Source organism: Triturus cristatus, chromosome 11, assembly GCF_964204655.1.
Source record: "Triturus cristatus chromosome 11, aTriCri1.1, whole genome shotgun sequence".
Taxonomy (NCBI): Eukaryota; Metazoa; Chordata; class Amphibia; order Caudata; family Salamandridae; genus Triturus; species Triturus cristatus.
Window position 1 is genome coordinate 279,891,066 of NC_140594.1, and position 23,025 is coordinate 279,914,090.

General features: G+C 51.2%; 1 protein-coding gene across 1 annotated transcript in view; it reads right to left on the reverse strand.

Moving 5' to 3' along the window:
• CCDC157 (coiled-coil domain containing 157) overlaps positions 1-10,753 on the reverse strand; it is a 380,789-nt gene extending 370,036 nt beyond the window's left edge. The window contains exon 1 of the mRNA XM_085635040.1: positions 10,182-10,753. The gene's annotated coding sequence lies outside the window, so the exon portion shown is untranslated. The remainder of the gene's footprint in view (positions 1-10,181) is intronic.
• Between the last annotated feature and the right edge of the window lie 12,272 nt (positions 10,754-23,025).

Here is a 23,025-nt window from a genome sequence, read left to right on the forward strand (position 1 = left end):
GCGCCTTACCCGGGCGGAGGTCCCCTATCGCTCGCTGCAGCTCGTGTTCGGTGAGCGGGCCATCCAGGGCCTCACGGTCTGCCTCCGATAGGGTGGGCATGCGTATGTCGGTGAGGAGGCCCACGGAGTCCTCTTCCGGCCGATCCGACTCACGCTGGTAGACCTGTTGGTAATGCGTGGCAAACTGGTGGGCTATTTCCCGGGGCTCTGTAATCGCTCTCCCGGACTCGGTGCGTAGCTCGGGCACCACCCTGCCGGCCCGTTGTTTCCTTTCGAGCCAGGCAATAAGCTTCCCGGCTTTATCGCCCTGGTCGTAGATTCTGCCCAGCCGATGGCTAGTCACAGTCTGAGCTTCTTGGGTCATCAATGCCTTGTATTCAGCCGCCTTTAATTGCATTGTGTGTCTGACCTCCCGGTCGCCGCTTTCCGGCGCCTCCCTCTCCAGGACCTCCAACTCCGCCTCCAGTGTCGCGACCTGCTGGCCCCGCTCCTGCCGCCTGGCCGCTATGGCCGAGAGCGCCTCACCCCTCACCACAGGTTTGAATGCCTCCCACAGGGTGACCGGGGAGTCAACCGACCCAGCGTTTTCCTCGAAGTAGCGTGAGATGGAGGTGGAGATGTGCTTCCTGGTGACCTCATGTTTCAGATGCCAGGCGTTTATTGGGGTTAAGAAGCCCTCCCGACCGCTCCCAAATGTGATATGTGTCCGGACCGGTGAATGATCAGAAATGCCTCTAGGGAGAAGCTCAGCCTCGAGCACTACCATATCCTGTCGCAGTAGGGTGAGGATATAGTCCAGTCGTGAGAACGAATGATGCGCCCCTGAGAAAAACGTAAATTTGCTGTCGGTGGGATGGAGCAGGCGCCAGACATCCGTGAGCCCGAAGGCCTCAAGAAAGTCCGCCAGCCACCTTTGCCCCTGGGGCAGGTCTCTGGGGGGCTGTCGATCTCGGGATCCTGAGGCCACTGCATTGAAGTCCCCTCCCAGTACTAAATGACCCTCTGGAAGTAAAAGGAGAAGTGTGCCCAGGTCTGCGAAGGCCCGGGCCTGGAGGCCCGGCGGGACATATACTGAGAGTAGGTTAATCGTACGGCCTTCCCACCGCCCTGATATAGCCGTGAAGCGGCCCTGCGGGTCCGTCTTGGTGAGGTCTATGTGGAGGGGCAACGAGCGACGCAATAGTATCCCCACCCCCCGCGATCCTGAGGTGAAACCGGAGTGTGCTGCTAGAATATAACCACATCTGTTCAGGGCGTGACATACGTTCCCCATCAAGTGCGTTTCTTGCATGAACACCACATCAGGTTGGTGCCGTTTGAGAAATTGTAGGACAATAGTGCGTTTGAGTCGGTCCCCCAAACCATTGACGTTCCAACTAAGGACCTTCAGACTTTTTTTCCATCTACTAGCCATAGCCGTGCCTTGTTAGGGTGCTCCGTCCCACTACCCCGGTTGCGTGCTTGCTGTCATAGTTCGTGGGACTGCATAGGATCCTCAATTCCCACCCCTCCCTGGTTCCCCCCCGTAATTGCACCAAATAACAAACAGAACAGCCCTGGCTAACAGTGCAATCCACCCCCTCTCCTTTGAATCCAACCCCAACATCCCTACCCCCCCGTGCATAAACAAACCCCCCCCCTCCCTGCCCCCTGCTCCGTGGGCTTTGAACTGCCCACCACCCCAATTAGCAGAGCGCCTGTCGCCCAACCCTGCCCCGGGGGAACTCGACTAGGGAAGTTCGTGGGCCAGCCTCCTCCTAGCCGCCTGTCCGTGGTGTCCCAGTTTGTGCCACCCCTAAGGCCGCAGCGCCCCTCCTAAACTGGAGCCAGCCCCGAAAGGCCAGGCAGGCATAATGTCTCGTGGCCCCAGCAACCCCACCTTCAGTGGACCCCCATGGTATACTTTACAGTCCGGCGTCTTCTCTCAGCTCTCAGGGTCTCATCTCCCTGCATCGTCCCTGGGCGAGCCCCAACGGGGGCTGTTTGACCTGGATCGCCAGGACCGCTGACTCAGCTCACCACCCTCCGCACGTTCTGCAGCTGACCCCGGGGAGGGGTGTCCGGTGCTCCGCCGTTGATCATCATTGCGCCGGGCAGCTTCCGCCGTCGCGTCCGCATCTAGCCACTCCTGCACCGCATCCGGCGAGGTGAAGAAGAGGGATCTGCCACCAGTTATAATCTTCAATTTGGCGGGAAAGAACATCATGTACCGGATCCCCCGATCCCGTAACGCCGCCTTGACCCCTTGAAAGAAACGCCTTTCCCGCTGGACCTGTAGCGTGAAATCAGGGAAGAAGCGGACCGTGGCCCCCTCATACTGTAAATCACCGTGCTGTCTCGCCGCCTGGAGGATTGCGTCCCGGTCACGGAAATTCAGTATTTTGGCTATAATCGTCCGTGGTGGGGCCCCAGGTCTGGGTCGCGGGATCGGGGCCCTGTGCGCCCGCTCGATTGTGAAGAGCTTCGAGAGGCGCTTGGGTTTCAGGTGCCTCAGGATCAGGTCCTCGAGAAAGAGCTCCATGCAGTCTCCCTCAAGGCCCTCCACCACACCTACGACTCGGATGTTGCTTCTCCGGGCCCTACCTTCCTGGTCGTCGAGCCGCTGGGCCATCAGCCGATGTTGGTGCACCAGGTCATTCACCCTACCCTCGAGCCGTTTTTCCGAATCTTGCAAGGCCTTTATATCCACAGTGTTTGCCTTGGACCGGTCCGCGGTTTTCCCCAGGTCGGCTCGGAGCAGGTTTACCTCAATCGTGATCTTGTCCATTTTGGACTCCAAGTTCGCCCCCAGGGATTGGATTGCAGCCATAATGGAAGTCAAGGAGGGTTCTGCCGGTCCTGCGGTCTCCTTTGCGGCCCCTTCCAGCTGCCGCGGCGCCTTGGCTACTGTGTACTGGTCCAGTTTGTTGGTCTGGGTCGTGGAGCCGCCTTTAGGCCGCATGGCGTATCTGATAGCTCGTGGGCCGGCTGTGTCCCCGCCTGCCGCAGCCCTTGAGTGTCGTCGAATTCGCGCCAGCTCCAACCCTGGTCGTGCGGCGCGTCTGCGGCCCCAGGCCCCTTCCAGGGACCAGCACGGAGAAGGGGGCCCTCGCCGCCAACGAGAAGTCCAGTCGCCGGGCGCGAGTCGCGTCTCCACTCACCAAACGGCCCGCTAGTTCACCGCCACAATTGCGGGCCCTCACCTGGCGAGTTGCGCAGGGAACCGCCCAGCCGCGGTTCCAGTCGGGCCCTCACGTCGTTCCGCCTGCGGCCAGGCACGCTGCAGTCACCTCCTTCCCGGCTATGGGCGTCCTTGGAGCTGTGGCCCCCGCTGTGTAAGCGCCCCCGCCCTCAGGGCGTCGGAGTCCGGACACCAGTGTAGACGGGCGCCAAGGGTCCAGCAGCGGTCCGCCGCCGCGGCGGGTTCACTCCCCTCCTCGCCAGCACCCCTCCAGGCGCAGCGCTGTCTAGGCCCAAGCCGGGGCCTCGGGTGGTGTAGGAGCGTCAGCGGAGCTCCAGAGGTGAAGCGCCGGACTGCTGCCGCCCGTCGCGGCCGCTTCCCAGCGCCGTACGGCGTTCGTAGGAGTCAGCGAATCCACCAGGTGGGCACCGGGCCAGGGGGAGCTGGGGGGGACCTCACAGGCGGCCTCCCAGCGCGGATATGTAGCGGATTGATAGGGGACACCAACGGCCCCGGCGGAGCTCCGGGATCAGGCGGCCATTACACACGGCGCCTGGCCACGCCCCCCCTACCTCTGTATTCTTGGCATAAAGTTGCTCATAAAATTGTTTGAATACCTCCGCTATCTTGACCGGGTCCGAGTGTGTTGTTCCCCCCCTGATCTTTGATGGAATTTATCGTATTTTTCTGTATTTTGAATTTGAGGTATGCAGCGAGGCTCTTCCCTGCCTTGTTGGATGCACAGAGTTTGAATTGTTTCCTCCTAGTTAACCAAATCCCCGCTCTTTCACTTACTATTTTGTTATATTCATACTTCTTATTTGCTAGTTTATTCAGTGTTTCTTCCTTCCTATCAGACAAGTGGTTCTTCTCTAGAGCGGCAATTTCTCCTTCTAAAGTCTCCAGAGCTTTATTTTGGTTCTTGTTTATGGCAGATTTTATATTAATAACGACCCCTCTTATCGTACTCTTTAGCGGCTCCCAACTAATCAAATCAGTAGTGTCTCCCCTACCGTTATGCTCTAAGTACTCTCTAATCGCGGTCTCGATCGCTACCCTATGCTGTTCTTTTTCGAGGACCTCCTCATTAAACCTCCAGATTGATTGTTGAGTAGAAGATTTGACGTTGGAGATGGATAGGGAAATACATGAGTGATCAGATAAGACCCTTGGTTCTATGGATGTTCCTTCCATTCTGGGAATGCCATTCTTTGTTATAAATAAATAGTCAATCCTGGAGAATAAATCATGTGGAGGAGAATAAAAGGTATAATCCCTCCCATCAGGGTTCTGCAACCTCCATGTGTCTACCAAATGGAATCGAGTACATAGATTAGTGAAGGCCTTATGAGATCTATTGCTTCGAAAGGAGCATCTGGAATCCCTATCCAATACTGGATCAAATGGTAGATTAAAGTCCCCTGCCAGAATGTGTATGGCTGAATCAGGGATAGTCTCGAGTTGCTTGGCCAGATCGGACCAAAAAGTTAGGTCACATGTATTAGGAGCATAGATATTCGTCACATAGAATTCAGTGTCGTCTTTAGTCAGCTTGGTCGTAACCCACCGCCCTTTGGAGTCAGAAGCGGAGGAGAGCAAATCTACATTAGATTTTTTTGCAATCAATGTCAGGACCCCATTTTTCTTTCCTATCGCCTCTGACCCTGCGACCTCAACAAAGAATTTATTCCTGAGAGTATGAAATTGTGAAGCCTCAAGTTTAGATTCCTGCAACAATACAATATCGCCTTTTTGCCTACGTAAATAATCCAGGACCTTCTGACGCTTAACTGGCTGATTGAGACCCTTGACGTTGAGAGAGAGTATTTTCAAGTTATTCACTCTTGTTACGCCTTTAGGAGTGTCAATTGTGGATAATGACATAGCCAATCAATATCTAACATGGTGAATTGTTAATAGACTACACTTAAATGTATTTACTTGGACCTCCTTCATTCTCTCCCAGAGCACCCCAACTCTCACAGCACTGGCATGAAGGTAAAAGTACCATCGGCATAGGCATTGACAGGAGAATGATTTGGACCTGGTGTGCATTGGAACTTGACATAAACACTATCAGGATCGTGACAGTGCAATCGGCATAGGCATTGGCAGTAAAATGATGTTGGACCTGGTATGCATTGGAACATGACATAAACACTAGCAGGGTCGCGGCAGTGCAATCGGCATAGGCATTGGCAGTAAAATGATGTTGGACCTGGTATGCATTGGAACATGACATAAACAATGACATAAAAGAAAATTAACACAGAGAACAAACATGTACCCCACCCTATCTCCTTCTCCCATCCTCCCTCCTCCCCCTCTCCCTCCCAATCACCCTCCCCTCCACCCCGAGATAAGCTAGTAGACATGGTGACATGTCGCTCCCATGGCCTCAATTCGTATCCGTGTTGGCAATTCGGGAATTAACCCAACATATAGAACAGCACATAACTTGTGCGCACATTAAGCAACAGTGCCTGTCTAGGTAACAACTAACTTATACAGACAAAGCTGCCGTTGGACCACCTCCCAGTGGGGTTCTCAACATTAACTACCCATCCTCATTGAACTTAACCTGCTTTAACAAAAGGCACAGCCGAGCAGGCCTCCCCTCTATCCATCTTTCCTCAAACGATTCAATACCATACGATGCAAGATCCCCTTATATGCATGCATTAGATGTATGCATTAGATGCACCTCCCTACTTCTTGACTGGTTGGGGACCGCTAATGCATACCATTAAACGATTAGTAGTTAGTAACGATTCGTGACTAGTAATCAACACTCGAACAAGGCACAAACCACCCAAGAGCACAGAAGATAAGACTTGCGTCTCCCCCTACTCCATGAACAGAGCCCAACATTGCGACAATACAGCAGTACATCAGGACCCAACATTGTATGACCACAAATGACACAACGGCATAATATTCTGCTACGGAAACAAAGAATCCTGTTTAGAGGAGGAAGTAGAGGCCACCGATGATGTATCCATGTGTAGCTCCTCGCCTCCTTCCAGACATTGCCTGAGTTTTAGCGGATCTGTGAAGACCTGCGGAGAACCCTTGATAAAGACACGGAACTTTGCCGGACCCACAAAACCAAATTGGTGGCCCAGCGACTTCAACTGTGGTCGCAAAGCAAGAAAGGCTTTCCTCATGTCGACAGTTTCTTTACTGTAATCCTGTGATATATACACTTTACTAGATTTCCATAGTACATGGTTATTTTTGTGCACAAATGATAGTATTTGGTTCACATGCTGGTAACGCAATGGTTTACAAACAATAGGTTGCGGTCCTTTTTGGCCCGGCATGACCCTGCCCGGAACCCTATGAGCTCTATCAAATTCCAGTGGGTGATGAAAGTTAAGGTTGGTTGCCTGCGAGAACCATGCCACCAGAAATGGGACACAGGACCCGTATGTCTCTTCTGACCCCTCCGGTATCCCAAAGATACGTAGGTTTCCTCTCCGATTTCTGTCCTCCAATTCCGACAGCTTCCTTGACATCTGCTCTGTGGAAATATGTAGGTGTTTCAGGGAGCTACAGGTTTTGGTCTCTGACTCCTCTAGGCGACTGCTTCTTGATTCTGACTCCGTCAATCTGGCATTAGTGTCTCGGATGTCCTTACGGATGGCTACAATTTATTCTTTTGTAGACTTCACAATCTCCCTCACCTCTTCTAGTTTATTTAGTATTATGTCCATCGTGTCGGTCACATCATTTTTACCTTTGACAGGTGAGATCGGATTAGGTGGTTCAGCTTTAAGTCTTTTTAGGTTCTTTGTTTCTTTGTCTCCCATCTTGTGATCGCTCGTAGAAGCTGCTTATTTCAATTACCAAGCCCGAAGATATTCACCTTGGCAAGGATCCTTCTATTTGGTCTCTCTCCCGGTAGCGGTGTGGTTAGGGACTCAAAACCGTAGAGCATACATCAGCGCCCTACCTGTGGCCAGCATAACGTGCAGGGGGAGCGGTGTAGTCTATCTCCCATCACCACGCATTCATCACGCTCTAACCTTCTTGCACCACCATTCACCTTGCTTTATCCCTCCGCTCCGCAAATCCGAGCCACCCATGCCTTCTCTCAGTTTTCTGCTTTTCATGTACTGCTCGGATCCCCTGCGCTGCAAACGCGGACATTAGCTGCACAGCCGGTGCACATGCAATCAGGGAGCCCCCTGCAGTATCAGCATTACAATGTGCAGCACTTCTTGCCTTCAATAGTGCTCATTATGCCTCCATGCATATCCATGTGTAAGTGAATGCCCAACATCCAACCGCTGAGTACAGTGTCTCCAGAGGAGCCTGCTATCCGCCACCACCGCCGCCATTTCGTGAAGGAGCAGTCCCACGTATCAATCTAACTCTTATTTGTATTCTTATACACCATTTGCAGCATTACTCAGAAAGTACTTCACCCGTCGTGTGCCTCATTGGCAGTCCCGCGCTGACCTCCCTCCTTAATGAAGCCTTCCTCGCAGTCCCACGAACACACAGGAGCCTCGGAGACCCTTTGCAGCCGCCATTTTGTGTCTTCCATACATTGGTGATTACCGGCCAAGCCCAGTACATTGGGGGTGAAAATTATATGCCACAGAGCGTTTACCCTTTATATGCTCCAGCGGTGATCCCGCACTGACCTTTTTCCTCAGTTAAGCCTCATCGCGCTCCGATGAACATGCCGGGACCTCATAGATTCCCGTCGCCGCCATTTTGCATATTGGCGTTACCCACCATGTCGGGGATGCACCACCTTATTTAGTCCCTCAAGCAGTCCCACTCACTCTTTGGTGTGGCGTCGGCGCAGTCCCTCCGACCCTCCAAGAAGGCAGCGGCAGCGCCAGCATCTGCCCGGTGGCCAGCAGGTCCTACGGTTGCATGTCTCGCTCGGGATCGGTATCCAGGGCACTCGGCCAAAACTCGCTGTCAGGGCTGCCTAGGCGTCTCAAAATCGACCCAGAGACAGGCAATGACCTCCGATCGCCAAATCAGTCATTATCGTCAGTCACGGCTTGACTTTGACCTCCCAAATTGCTCCGTACTTCACAACCACGGGAGGAGCAGTGCGCTAAGCCGCCATCTTCTCCGGCGTCCAAACCACGCCCCACCCTGAACGCATTATTGATGTCTAATTGCGTATCCACCACAGTATTCACACTGTTCCGGATCTCCAATATGGGTGTCGGGGGCCCCTTGCACAATAATGACCATGACTAATAACATGGTGGCCATCCTGGTCCTTATGGTGTTCAGACTTGGCACAATTTACACTGGTGGGCATTATTTGCATTTTACAGTCGCCCTCTGTGCTACGGTGCCATGGATTATGACTGTAATACCTGAGCATTTGAAGCAGTCTGTCCATGTGAGGCATGTGTACAATTGAGTGCCCAATTAAAATGACTAGCTGATGTTTGGGGACTATGTATTTCCTAAAAATGAAAAAGTGTATTTTAAAGGCATTTTTTTCATACAAGGGTTTTCTTCAGGAAAATTTAGTTTGTTTTCCCAAAATGGAAAGTGGTGATAGAAAAATCTGTGTATTTTCAAGAATATGCTGAAGACAAAAGGTTGCAATTCCAAAACACATTTAAAGTTGATACTTGAAAGATAAGTCAAGCTGAATTTAGGAGACTTGGTTATGTCCTTTGTGCCACAAGGCATGTGAAGGTTTGAATGTTACTTTATCAGTCAGGTGGGGGCATTTAGCATTTAATATTGATAAATGTTTCCCTAGCGTTTCTTCTGGTACTATCACCTGGAATACTTGGGTGAAACTGTGATAATCCTGCTTAGGGTGGTCATAGTGTAATGTTTGCATGTGCTATCAATATTTAACAGTGATAACATTTGCTGGTAGCTCAACAGGACTTTTCTTGAGCTGAAGTAGCTCTCAATACAGAAAAGGTTGGAGACCCCTGGCTTAGTACATCAATATTTGGCTTCATACGAGCCTTCCTAAGACTACTAGAAGTATCCTTTCTTGCGCTCAGATCACTTGCAGGAGCACTAGTCCGTGGCTGGATAAATGTACTACTTCCTAGAGCAGAATTTAGGTTAACTACATTGGGTTGAGAAGTGTCCTGTCTTCCCCTCCGCTCGCTGATAAATTGTGGCGCTGGAAATACATTTAAATTACTACAGTTTGTGACATCTTTATTCGGGACAAAACTAGGTTGTGGCTCATGCCCAGGTGTGCCGCCCAGGAGAATTGAGGAGATTCCTCCACCGCCATTATTATGAACAAAGTCCACCTTCCTCCCCCTCAGGTTAACCAATTCAGAGTCCAAATGCTCCAGTTTCCCCCAGAGTACATCAAAATTCGATTTAAATAAATCCTTGAGGTTTGCCAGTACATTTTCAATAGATTCCGCTGCAAGGTCAATATCAACAGCGGCTCCCATGGTATCTGTATTGAGATCTTTACAGGCAAAGTTGGAGAGAACATCAGTCTGTGTGCCCACTGAGTCGGTAGAAATAGCCACCTGGTATGATGCATTATTAACGGGTTGGCAGCCTTTAGTATATTTGATCTTAGCCTTAGTCGCCCCAGTGTTCCTCTTTCTTTTCACAATTTTGGCGGTTTGTGGTTTCGCTTTGGAATTCCTTCGTGTGTATGCTGCCCGTGCTCTGGTGTTAAGACTAGGCGCGTCTGGGACAGCCTCACTGGAGGCTCCCAGATTTAGTGAAGATGGGCTTGTAGGAGCGGGGCATGCTTCCGTTAGCGACACATTTTTTGGAGCTGCGCAAGTTACGCTATCTGTAATCAAACCACCTAATGATAGACGAGATTGTAAGGATACAGGGTCGGGGGACAAACAACGCTCTGTAAGTTCAATTTCATGGGTTAACAGGGACTCAGCCCTCACAAGAAAAGCGTCCAGTGTCCCGGCTACTCCCCTGCGTTTGCCCATTTTCCAACAAACCTAATCAGTCAGATTTTAGAGCCACAAGGTAGCACACTCTCAAATAGGGTGTAACAATTATATTAGCAATACTTGGAACTTACATTATGGATGCTTTTCTCAATAACAGATGTCAGAGGGGTGGCCCAGCCTCTTCCTGCCCCAGACGGGCCCGCCCTTCATCCGGGCTTCGTCCGGGCTACGTCCCACTTTGCGGTGGGAGAGGCTGCGCTATGAGCGCGTTGGCCCCGCCTCTCCCTCACTCGCGGCAGCTGCGGGGAACGGCAGGAACAGCGGTGCACTATGGGGGGTTGCAGGCCCCAGAGTGTAATTACCAGCGTGGATGGTACAGCAGCGGTAATGGCGTTGCCCCTGGGACCCTTGTCCCACCAGGGGTTCTTAGCTGGATGGTGGTGTGGCGAGCAGCAAAGGACAAAGCAACACCAGGTAGCAGGCAAAGGAGCTCCTGTGCTGCGGTGGGAGAGGCTGCGCTATGAGCGTGTTGGCCCCACCCCCCTCCCCCACTCGCGGCAGCTGCGGGGAACGGCAGGAACAGCGGTGCACTCTGGGGGGTTGCAGTCCCCAGAGTGTTATTACCAGCGTGGATGGTACAGCGGCGGTAATGGGTTCTTAGCGGGATGGTGGTGTGACGAGCAGCAAAGGACACAGCAACACCAGGCAGCAGGCAAAGGAACTATGTTTTGCATAATTCTGCCATCTAGTGGTTGGTTCCAGAAGTTTCCAAAACTGTTTTTGTTGTCTGGTCTGATGTCTTCACCAGAGATGACTCCAGGGCCGGACTGGCTGTAGCGGTCATCGGGCGTTTCCACAGGAGGCTGTAAGGGTGGGGGCTGGTTTTGTTACTAGAGTTCGTTTTGTTGCAATATTTGTCCTCTGTAACAGAAGTAGCTGTGCTTCACACTTGCAAACCCTGGGGGGCTGGCCTGACAAAATTGCCAGGGCTGCTTGAGGTTCTCAGTCCAGCTCTGGCGACTCATTAGGCCCCACCTTCTGGTACCATTATTATTATTATTATTATTATTATTATTATTTGGGAAACTTGTATAGCGCACAGATACCCCAACGGGGTGTCCCGGCGCATTGAGTCTGACGGTATACAAGTGCAGAGGATTGATGTGGCCAGAAGTGAAGGTGGATGGGAATAGAAATGAGAATAGGAATAGCAGGAAATGAGACCTGGAAAACATAAACGTGTAGTTATTTCTAACTGGTATGGTATTGGTAAGTGATAGACTCCTATCAAACAGACAGAATTGTAAGTATTCCTTCGTAGTGGTGTTTCTTTTATATTCTGACACCAGGTACGATAATGCTTTTCTGGCAGACTGCTGAATTGACTCTAAATTGTAAACTCATAGCTTGGCATAACTTAATTGGTAAACTTAGCTCATTTCTCTCATTCAGGTAATAAACAATAATAATGGCTCTTTCAGCACTAGTCTGTTTTTAATGCAGGTGTGTATACCCCGAAGACAAGATATAAGGGTTGATACTATATATATCTATATCATGGTGGAATCCTAAGGTACTTCAATCATGAGCACAATCTTCAAATTTTGTGTGAACTGCAATAGAAACGACTAACATCCAGTATGCATGTTCTGCATGCCAAGATACCATAAATCGTAGGCTTGTTTTCATGGTCTATGTTGATTAAGACTTTGACCAGTAGAGACACGCTATTTAGGTACACTAGATGGCGGCTGACATGGCAGGACTGTGAGTTAGGAAAGTAGAGAAGGGGTTCTGTGTCGGAGGAGATACGTTTTATCAGTCGAGAAGGATTGTGGAGAACACCCAGACCCAAGGAAGTTAAACCAGAGTCCTTGCAAGCCCACTTATAAAACATGAACTGAATTTAATCTGGATTCTTCCAACATATGGTCTTTATTCCGCTCTCTTCATTAAAAGCCTCTAGCCAACAAGTATTTCGTCCAGCTTCTTCGCATAGGCTTCCTCAGGGCTAATATTGAATGTAAATCTTCTTAAAGTCCCAAGATCAAAAGGAAATGTTAAGTAGATCCATTGTCCATTTATAACTTGCTTGGATATGACAACATTCTTGTGGAGAACTGAAGTCATAAATCCAAGTGCAATAATATTCAAGTAAGAGTTCTCTTTATGAAGAAAAATTGGATCCTAAGCCTACAGTGCCAGCTGAGCTGTCAAAAGAGAAGGCATCTAGGCTTGCGCCAAGAACGCCGAAGCCTTTGAGCAAAGGTCCCAGAATTCAGACAGCAGGGTCTGGGAACGCGATGCATCCTCGAGCCATTGAACAAATTTAGGTGCAGGTTTGCGATCCTCGCACATGGAAACCCTGCACCGTGGGAGGACCAGCATCATGGCAATTAGACAGCGGGAAGCGTCTGGGCAGAATTTAACAAAGCCAAGGAGGTAGAGCAGGGGGGCAGGCTGAATCAGCAAGGAGGTGATCTCTGAAATAGCACAGTAAACATCGCGCCAGTAATCGGAGACCTTGGGACACAACCAGGCAAGCTGAGCGAAATCCGCTGCAGGAGCTGAACAGCGTAGACCTCTATCACTGGGAATAAGTCCCAGCTTGTGCAACTGAATGGGGGTGCGGTAGAACCTATGCAAGTATTTGAAATGAATAAGGCGCAGGCGATAGGAGACAGTTGCTTAGTCTGCTTACAACAATATAGCCAATCAGCTTGAGAGATATCTATGCCAAGGTCCTCGCCCCACGCCACATGAGCGCGATCAGTGGAGATGGAGGTGGCCGCTAGCGTAAGGGCATAGAGTTTGTATACTAACTTCCAAGGAGAGGAAGACGAATACAGAAACTCCAGAGCGGTCATCGAGGTGGAAGGCAGAGGGAACCCAGGATGCAACTCCTTACAGATGGCCCGTAGCTGATAAAAAAGCAGATTATCCATGGGGCCGGAGTCCTCAGCCAGGGAATAAAACGTATTCCCCGGGTAGAAAGCCGCTACCGTATTCAGCCCCTGGCGAGTGGCATGTTTAGCCATGCCGGATGGTTGGAGAGGAGGAAAAGCCGGGTGTCGAACTATCGGCATCGAGTTTGCCGAAAGCAAGGGGGCACCGGAGAAACGACGAAGACCCTCCCAGGCCCAGCATAAGGTCTCCACCGTGTCTATTTCAGTATGTGGCAGTTTGGCCGCGGCAAATAGGGCAGTGGTGAGCTGGCCACGAGACAGCAAGTTCTGCCACGCGCGGTTGAAAAGGAAGTGGGGTGAAGCCAAAAATGCAAGAAGCTGGCCTGAGCACACATTCCATAGAGCTTGAAGTTAGGGGCGCCGGGACCGCCACATGACATTGGGAGAGTGATGACATTGTACGCGATCCTGGGTTGCCTAGACAAGCGAGATGATCAACGAGCGAACCCTGCGAAAAAATGAGCTGTGAGGGGATCTGGTATGTTCAGAAATAAATATAAGAATTTTGGAAGGACGACCATCTTGACAATGGCTATTCGACCGGCTAACGACAGGGGCAGCCGGCTCCAAAGGGGGATCTTCGACTCTAGCCAGTCCACTGCACGACCGAAATTAGCCCTCCAGAGTTCGTCCACGTCACTGCTCAACCAAACACCTAAATAGCGCGTGGGACCTGACGCCCAAACGAAAGGATAGTCGGAGGTGAAAGAGGTGGTGGCGTCCGTGAGAGGGAAGAGGATCGACTTGTTCCAGTTGACCTGTATGCCCGAATAACCCCCAAATCGTATGATCTCGCGTACTAACGGACTTAGATATTCCTGGGGATGACGAACATATAAAGTGATGTTGTCTGCATACATAGAAACCAAGAGAGCGCGTGCCGCAAACCCGAGTCCCCTCTGTGTGTGGTGTTGTCGGAGTCTAGACACCAGAGGTTCCATCGCAATAGCGAATAGCAAAGGTGGGAGCGGGCACCCCTCGCGGGTGCAAGTCTGATAGGGATGGGATCAGAGACCATACCATTGATCCGTAGACGAACGGTGGGGAGAGTGTACAATAATGAGACTTTGCGAATAAAAAACGAACTAAAGCTGAGACGTGGGAGGATAGAGAAGAGGAAGGGCCACTCCAGGGTATCAAAGACCTTGGTGGCGTCAAGCAGGACAGCCACTGCAGGAAGTGAAGGGTTGATTTGGAGAAGAACGGAAAAGATGGCCCTAATTTTGTGGGAGGTTGCCCGGCCCGGTATGAAGCCTGACTGATCTGGGCGAGCGATGAGCGGCATGAGAGGGAGAAGACATGACGCTAGCAATTTGGCAAAGATCTTGTTATTTTTTTATTTATTTTATTTATTTATGGTTTTTATAGAGCGCAACACTCATCCCATGGGATATCACGGCGCTATATACCAAAGAAACTACCGCTGACGTGTGCTGAGATCATTGAGGGTTGGGGAAGAGATAGGTTTTTAATTTTCTTCGAAACTGGAGATAGTTAGTGGTATGTCTTAGGTCAGAAGGTAGTTCGTTCCATCTCTTTGCCGCTAGATATGAAATGGAGCGACCACCTGTTCTAACTCTGTAGATACGTTTCGTTTTAGCCAAGGCTGATTGGCAGGAATGTAAGTTCCTGTTGGGTACATAGAATTCAATTTTTCCATGAAGAATTGAGGGGCCGATCTTGTGTAAGGTCCGATAGGCATGGTTAAGCAGCTTAAAAGCAGCCCTCTGACGCATCGGAAGCCAATGAAGTTTGATTAGGCATTCCGATGCTGAGTCGCGATAGCCTTTATTGCAGATGAGTTTAGCCGCCAGATTCTGCAGAACCTGTAGACGGGAGAATAGGTATTCGTTCATCCCTACGAACAGTGCATTGCCATAGTCCAGACGACTAACCAATAGGGCCTGTGTCACTGAACGTCTGCAATCTAGGGGTATCCAGGGAAATATCCTAGCAAGGAGTTTTAGTATGGCAAAGCCCTTGCCAAAAAGGGATCGAACGTGGTCTTTCATGGATGGTGTGTCGTCCATGATAATACCTAGGTTCCTAGCATGTTGTTTAGGAATGGGGGCCACTCCCAATGAGGGTGGCCACCAGGTATCATCCCACATACGTTTGGCGCCTCCGAACAAAAGAATCTCTGTTTTGCCTGCATTCAGCTTTAAACAGTGATCGTGCATCCATCGTGCCATTTCAGAGAGACAGTCGTGTAATTTGCTTTTGCAGGCTTCTGGTCTCTCATCCATCGTCACCATCAACTGCGTATCATCCGCATAAGAGCAGATTCCAATACCCCACTTCCTTCCAATGTCCGCAAGAGATGATATATAGACATTGAGAAGGGTGGGGCTCAGTGAGGCGCCCTGAGGAACCCCGCAGTCGATGGGATTGGGCCTTGAGTGGAATTGGCCCATGTGTACTGCCTGGGTGCGGTTGCTCAGGAAAGAGTGTATCCAGTTCAACGCTGTAGATTGGACTTGTCAAGAATTCCTGTCATACGAGGGGAGGAAAACGGTAACCAGTGAAAACGGACTACATCTCCCAGGATGCTTAGCGGTTGAGAGGTTATGTAAACAGGAGAGCTGTTACATAACTCAAGGGAAACACGCCCTTATGTAAACAGGAGAGCTGTTACATAACTCAAGAGAAACACGCCCTTATGTAAACAGGAGAGCTGTTACATAACTCAAGGGAAACACGCCCTTATGTAAACAGGAGAGCTGTTACATAACTCAAGGGAAACACGCCCTTATGTAAACAGGAGAGCTGTTACATAACTCAAGGAAAACACGCCCTATAAAGGGAGGAACCGGGAGGTACAAGGCTGTCGGATATTGTGTTTAAACCGACGTACCTGCTTCGTGAAGAGCAGTGTTCCGGAGTGGTGCTCCAGTAAGGCAAGAACGGAGGTAGGTCGAGTCGTTACTCCCTGGGCCGTGTCTTGCCCCATCGTCACCTGTGAAGGACCCGGAAGCTCTACCGGTCAACCATTGAGCTTCGCTTTTTGACTCGGCTGAGTCCAAGCGCAGTGGCGCTTTTGCTGGTTGGAGTCGTAACTCCCAGCCCGACCAGAGACACAGGGACTGCCAGCTGTAACGCACACCAGGAGGTGTTTGCCGCGTTACAGACTCGGAAGTCCACAGGATCGATCGAGCGGCTGCTCTCGGTTCAGTCTTCTTGCTTGTGATTGGGGTATCGGTGACGCATCACCAGAAGGTGACTCCGCGTCCCGGTGCAGTCTGAGGAAGAGGTTGAGCGGCTGCTCCCTTCAGGTAGAGACCCCGGCTGGGTGTTTCCCTGACTCCACGATTCTCCCCAACACTCTTCGTGCCCCTCACAGCCTACCGATTGGCATTGTCGGCCATTTCATTTCTGCCCTCTGTTGGCATACGCCGGGATCGGCGTATATGCAGAGGACGGTTAGGACCATCCGTGTTGTGGGCTGGTAACGTACTTAGCCTGGAGGATTCCAGTGACTATAACTTTTGTTTGTTCTTTGTATTTTATTTGCCTTCATTAAAAGAACTAACCCTTCACAAGTGGTTGCGTCCTCATTGTCGTGTCTGTTAAACGATCCTGAGACGTTCAGGGCGTTACAAAATATCCGACCTTAATAACACTAACTGTCTCCCGGTCGATAACAGACATGGCAACACTTGATGATGTGCTGGCTGCTTTAGCGGCCATGCAAGTTGAAGTGGCTGCCTCTAGGCAAGAAACAGCCGATGTAAAAGCCAGACTGGATGCTATCCAATTGGACCCGCTCACGCCCAGCACCTCCCTCACGAACCAGACACCTGCGGTAGTAGTGGAAATGCCGGTAGCCATCCCCTTGGCAACACCAGAGAGGTACAGTGGGGATCCTAACACAGTGCAGGTATTCCTCACACAAGTGGCGCTACATTTATCGTGCAAACCAAAGGCGTTCCCCACGAGTCAGGCTCGTGTGGCTTTCCTTATATCCTATTTGGCTGGAAACGCGGCACAATGGGCCGTACCTCTGGTGAGCAGGGACGACCCCCTCTTATGTGATTGGGGTGCTTTTCGCGAGGAATTCCTGAAGGTATTCGACAGAAGGGCTGACTCGTACACGGCGGACCGTGAAATGCTTGAGTTGAGACAGGGACTGGTGCAGTATCTCAACGCGTTCCGAAGGCTGGTTGCGGAAACCAAGTGGCCTGTTGCTAAACAGACGGCGCTCTTCCATCAAGGGCTGTGCGATGAGCTCAAGGACGCCGTGGCTCATATTGACCCTCAACCCAAGACATGTGAGGGCCTTATCAACCTGGTATTACGGCTGGAACATAGGCTAAGTGAAAGAAAGGGGGATCATGGGAGAAAAGGAAAATCCCTTCCATCCTATGTGACGGTGGGAAGTCCTGAAACTTCCACCGCATCCAAGGGAGAACCCATGGACATCAGCGCAATACGAGCGAGCCTCACAGCCACGGAGAAAGAGTCACGCCGTAAACAAGGATTGTGCCTATATTGTGGCAAAAAAGGCCACTACGTACGTGAATGCCCTGCCAAACCGAAGACGTCACGTTATCGGGCCAACCGGTCGGTAACAGCCGTGGTGGACATACCGGCGGAAAACTAGAGGACTCCAAGACCAGAGAAGGGGCATCTCGGAGTCACTCATCCATCCCTTCACTTTCCAACTCGGTCACTAAGGGACAACGACACCTGTTTATCACGGTGCACGTGGGAGTGCATGACCAGTGGATACCCGTTGTGGCCATGGTGGATTCAGGGGCCACTGGCATGTTTATGGACCACAACGAGGCATGCAGGCTAGGGCTAGTGCTTCTTCCCAAAGCAGTACCCGAAGACGTCTATGCGGTAGACGGAAGGCGATTGGTGACGGGGCCCATCGGACAGCACACGGGGGTCCTTCCGATGAGATATGGGAGGAACCATTTGGAACAAATCGATTTTAACATCATCCGAGCTCCCCAATATGGCGTCATATTGGGATTGCCGTGGCTACAGAAACACAACCCCTTTGTGGATTGGCCAACACATCGCATCGAAATGACGTCACCGTATTGCATCCTGCATTGTGGAATAAGAACGGAATCCCTTGACGCAGATGAGAGCAGGAGTCAGACGGTGGCTACAGCGGCAGAAAAAGATGTGGCTCTCCCCCAGGCTTATCACAGTTTTGAGGATGTATTTGATGAGGTGAAGGCGGAAGTGCTACCACCACATAGACAGTTTGACTGCCAGATCGACCTGGTGCCAGGGGCCAGCGTTCCCAGCGGCAGGCTGTATGCCCTGACGGAGCCTGAAAACGTGCATCTCCGGGGGTACCTGGATAAACTCCTCAAGCTAGGATTCATCCGCCCGTCCAAGTCTCCGGCCGCCTCGCCACTCTTCTTCATCCCGAAGGCTAATGGGGAGCTGAGAGCCTGTGTGGACTTTAGGGCATTGAATGCGATAACCATAAAAAATCGGTACCCCTTGCCTCTCATCAGTGTACTTCTGGAACAGGTCAAGAAAGCTCGTATCTACACCAAGTTGGATTTGAAAGGGGCATACCATCTGGTGCGCATGAGGGACGGAGACGAGTGGAAGACCGCCTTTAAGACCAGGTTCGGCCTTTTTGAGTACCTCGTCATGCCGTTCGGTCTGTGCAACGCCCCGGCAGCCTTTCAGTACTTTTTGAATGAGGTATTCAGAGAGGAGTTGGATATCTACGTGGTCGTATATATCGACGACATCCTCATCTATTCGTCCAGTGTGGAGGAGCACGTACACCACGTCAAAGCTGTGCTCCAAAAGCTGAGGGAAAACATGCTGTTTTGTAAACTCAGCAAGTGTGACTTCCACGTCACATCCGTGGAATTCCTCGGAGTGATGCTGAGTCCAGAGGGACAGGAGATGGCAGAACGAAAGATCAGGGCGGTGAAAGAATGGCCGGTGCCCCAAAGCGTGAAGGACGTCCAAAGTTTCATTGGCTTCGCCAACTTTTACAGGCGGTTTATAGATGGATTTTCAGGAGTGGTGGCCCCAATCACACAGCTACTGAGGAAGTCCAAGGAGTTTGTCTGGTCCCCTGAAGCGAACAAAGCCTTTGAGGCCCTGAAAAGCGCCTTTGGTAAGGCGCCGGTGTTGGCTCACCCCGATCCGGATCTCCCCTACGTGGTGGAAGCGGACGCGTCGGATGTGGCGCTGGGGGCTATCTTGTCCCAACGCAACCACGACACAGGGGTGCTTCATCCCGTTGCGTACATGTCCCGCAAACTCAACGACGCCGAACGCAACTACCATATTGCGGAGAAGGAGCTTCTCGCAATCAAGGACGCCTTCACCGAATGGAGGCATTGGTTGATGGGGGCAAGACATGTGGTATCGGTGTACACGGACCATCGGAACCTACAGTTCATGACGGCCACTAGACACCTTTCTCCCAGGCAGCTGCGGTGGATGATCTTCTTTGCGGGGTTCAACTTCCGCATCACATATCGGCCGGGGACGGAAAACCGGAAGGCAGACGCCCTGTCCCGTCAATCTGCAGTTAAGGAACCATTGCCTGTAACCGAGCGTTCCATCATTTCCCCGAGGATGGTATTGGGGGTTATCCAACCGGATACTTTCCTGAGGGGAATAAAGAGAGGGATCAGGTCATTCGCATGGCGGAGGTGGCTCCTCAGTCACAGAGAATGGCAGCTGAAGGACGGGATACCCCTGAAGGGCAGGTGCCTATTGATACCCACGCCTAGGCTAAGGAAACAAGCATTCATCTGGTGCCATGACTCTCCATGCGCAGGTCATTTGGGCTTTGAAAAAACGGTGGCTAGCATGGGACGGCATTTCTGGTGGCCAACCATGAGAGTGGATGTCAGGAGGTGGGGACAGGAGTGTCCTACGTGTGCTACCATGAAGGCCGACCATGGCCGAACCCAAGGGCTCTTACATCCACTTCCGACCCCGGATAGACCATGGGATAGCTTATCACTGGACTTCGTGGTGGGCCTACCGGTAGACCAGGGGATGACGGCAATACTGGTGGTGGTGGATTACTTGACGAAAATGGGGCACTTCATCCCCTGCAAGAGAGTCCCTACGGCCGGGGAATTGGCGTCACTACTCCTAAAGAATGTGGTACGACTGCATGGATTACCTGGGGTGATCGTGTCGGACCGGGGGTCGCAGTTTACTGCGCAATTCTGGAAGACTTGGTGCACTGCGCTGCATGTTAAGACCGCCCTGTCCACCAGCTACCACCCTCAAACGGACGGCCAAACCGAGCGCCTGAACCAAACGCTCAAACAGTATCTGCGATGTTTTGTGGACCAGGGCAGGGAAGAATGGGTCGACTTGCTATGGGTTGCAGAGATAGCCTATAACAACGCCACTCACAGCTCCACACAGTCATCTCCGTTCTATAGCAACTATGGCCAACATCCCAGGTTCTTGCCATTTCTACATCCGTTCAGAGAGGACAGGATTCCCGCCACAGCGGACAGGGTGGCACACATAAAAGACACGTTGATGCGCTCAAGGGCTGTCCTAATAGAGGCCAAGAGAAGATACAAGGCTGCGGCAGATAGGAAGAGAAGGCCCGGGCCACTGTACCGCACTGGAGACTACGTCTGGATATCCACAAGAAACATGAGGTTTCGAAAGAACAGTGTGTTCCATCCCAAGTACATGGGCCCCTATCGAATTACCAAGTGTATGGGTCCCGTGAACGTGAAGGTGTGCTTGCCCCAGTCATTGCGGATACACCCTGTCTTTCATGTATCATTGCTCAAACCAGCACCCTCCAAGCCATCTGGGACACCTAGGCCGGTATGCGTGGAGTCGGAGGTGGAGTATGAAGTGTCGGGCATACGGGCGTCCAAATGGCGCAGGGGGAAGCTGTGGTACCTGGTTGCGTGGAAAGGCTATGGCCCGGAGGAGCATTCATGGGAACCGGCTGAAGGGGTTCATGCTCCGCGCTTGGTCTCCTTGTTCCATCGGCGTTTTCCTGCCAGCGCTGGACCCGTGGGGAGCCGCTGAGAGGGAGGATGTACTGTCAAGAATTCCTGTCATACGAGGGGAGGAAAACGGTAACCAGCGAAAACGGACTACATCTCCCAGGATGCTTAGCGGTTGAGAGGTTATGTAAACAGGAGAGCTGTTACATAACTCAAGGGAAACACGCCCTTATGTAAACAGGAGAGCTGTTACATAACTCAAGGGAAACACGCCCTTATGTAAACAGGAGAGCTGTTACATAACTCAAGGGAAACACGCCCTTATGTAAACAGGAGAGCTGTTACATAACTCAAGGGAAACACGCCCTTATGTAAACAGGAGAGCTGTTACATAACTCAAGGAAAACACGCCCTATAAAGGGAGGAACCGGGAGGTACAAGGCTGTCGGATATTGTGTTTACACCGACGTACCTGCTTCGTGAAGAGCAGTGTTCCGGAGTGGTGCTCCAGTAAGGCAAGAACGGAGGTAGGTCGAGTCGTTACTCCCTGGGCCGTGTCTTGCCCCATCGTCACCTGTGAAGGACCCGGAAGCTCTACCGGTCAACCATTGAGCTTCGCTTTTTGACTCGGCTGAGTCCAAGCGCAGTGGCGCTTTTGCTGGTTGGAGTCGTAACTCCCAGCCCGACCAGAGACACAGGGACTGCCAGCTGTAACGCACACCAGGAGGTGTTTGCCGCGTTACAGACTCGGAAGTCCACAGGATCGATCGAGCGGCTGCTCTCGGTTCAGTCTTCTTGCTTGTGATTGGGGTATCGGTGACGCATCACCAGAAGGTGACTCCGCGTCCCGGTGCAGTCTGAGGAAGAGGTTGAGCGGCTGCTCCCTTCAGGTAGAGACCCCGGCTGGGTGTTTCCCTGACTCCACGATTCTCCCCAACACTCTTCGTGCCCCTCACAGCCTACCGATTGGCATTGTCGGCCATTTCATTTCTGCCCTCTGTTGGCATACGCCGGGATCGGCGTATATGCAGAGGACGGTTAGGACCATCCGTGCTGTGGGCTGGTAACGTACTTAGCCTGGAGGATTCCAGTGACTATAACTTTTGTTTGTTCTTTGTATTTTATTTGCCTTCATTAAAAGAACTAACCCTTCACAAGTGGTTGCGTCCTCATTGTCGTGTCTGTTAAACGATCCTGAGACGTTCAGGGCGTTACAGGACTCCTTTATTCTGAAGTATGTTCAGCAGACACTTGTGTGATACCGTGTCAAACGCCGCTGACAGATCCAGCAGTATCAGTGCTACTGCTCCACCTTGATCGGTGGAGGATCTGATACTGTCTGATACTGCCAGCAGCGTTGTCTCGGTACTGTTATTGGCTCTAAAGCCGGTCTGGGAAATATCTAGAAGGGAATTATCTTCCAGGTATTTAGTCAGTTGCTTATTTACCAATTTCTCCAAGGCCTTGGAGAGGTAGGGGAGCTGGGAAATTGGTCTGTAGTTTTCAGGATTGAAAATATCGGACCCAGCTTTTTTCAGTAGTGGGGTCACGGAGGCGTGCTTCCAGACAGCGGGAAAAGTAGCAGTGGTAAGTGATTTGTTAAAGAGTCGAGTGATCACAGGGCAAAGTGTAGACGCGATTTCTGCGAACACAAAGTGAGGACAAGGATCTGAGGGTGATCCTGATTTGACCGTGTTTAAGACTGCTAGAACCTCAGCTTCTGAGAATGGTTCAAAGCTGGTTAGCCGAGGTGTGTTTCCTGGGTCTAGTAAGGCTATAGATGTTTCTGGAGACATCATGATTTTGGATGAGTTATCTGAGTTATTATAGGTGTATTGAGGGGTAAAGGAAGAGTATATTTTCTTAATTTTTTCAGAAAAGAAAGTATTGATACGCTCACAAACCTCAGCCGAGGGAGCGAGGGTTTGTGAAGTGCTAGGTGGTTTACTAAGCTCCTTCACTATCCTAAACAACTCTTTCGCTGAGTTGCTATTTTCTTGGATGCGCTTGGTAAAGTAATCCTTTTTTGTGTTTTTAATTGCAAGAATATACTGCTTTCGTTTGTGAACGTAGGTTAGTCTTGT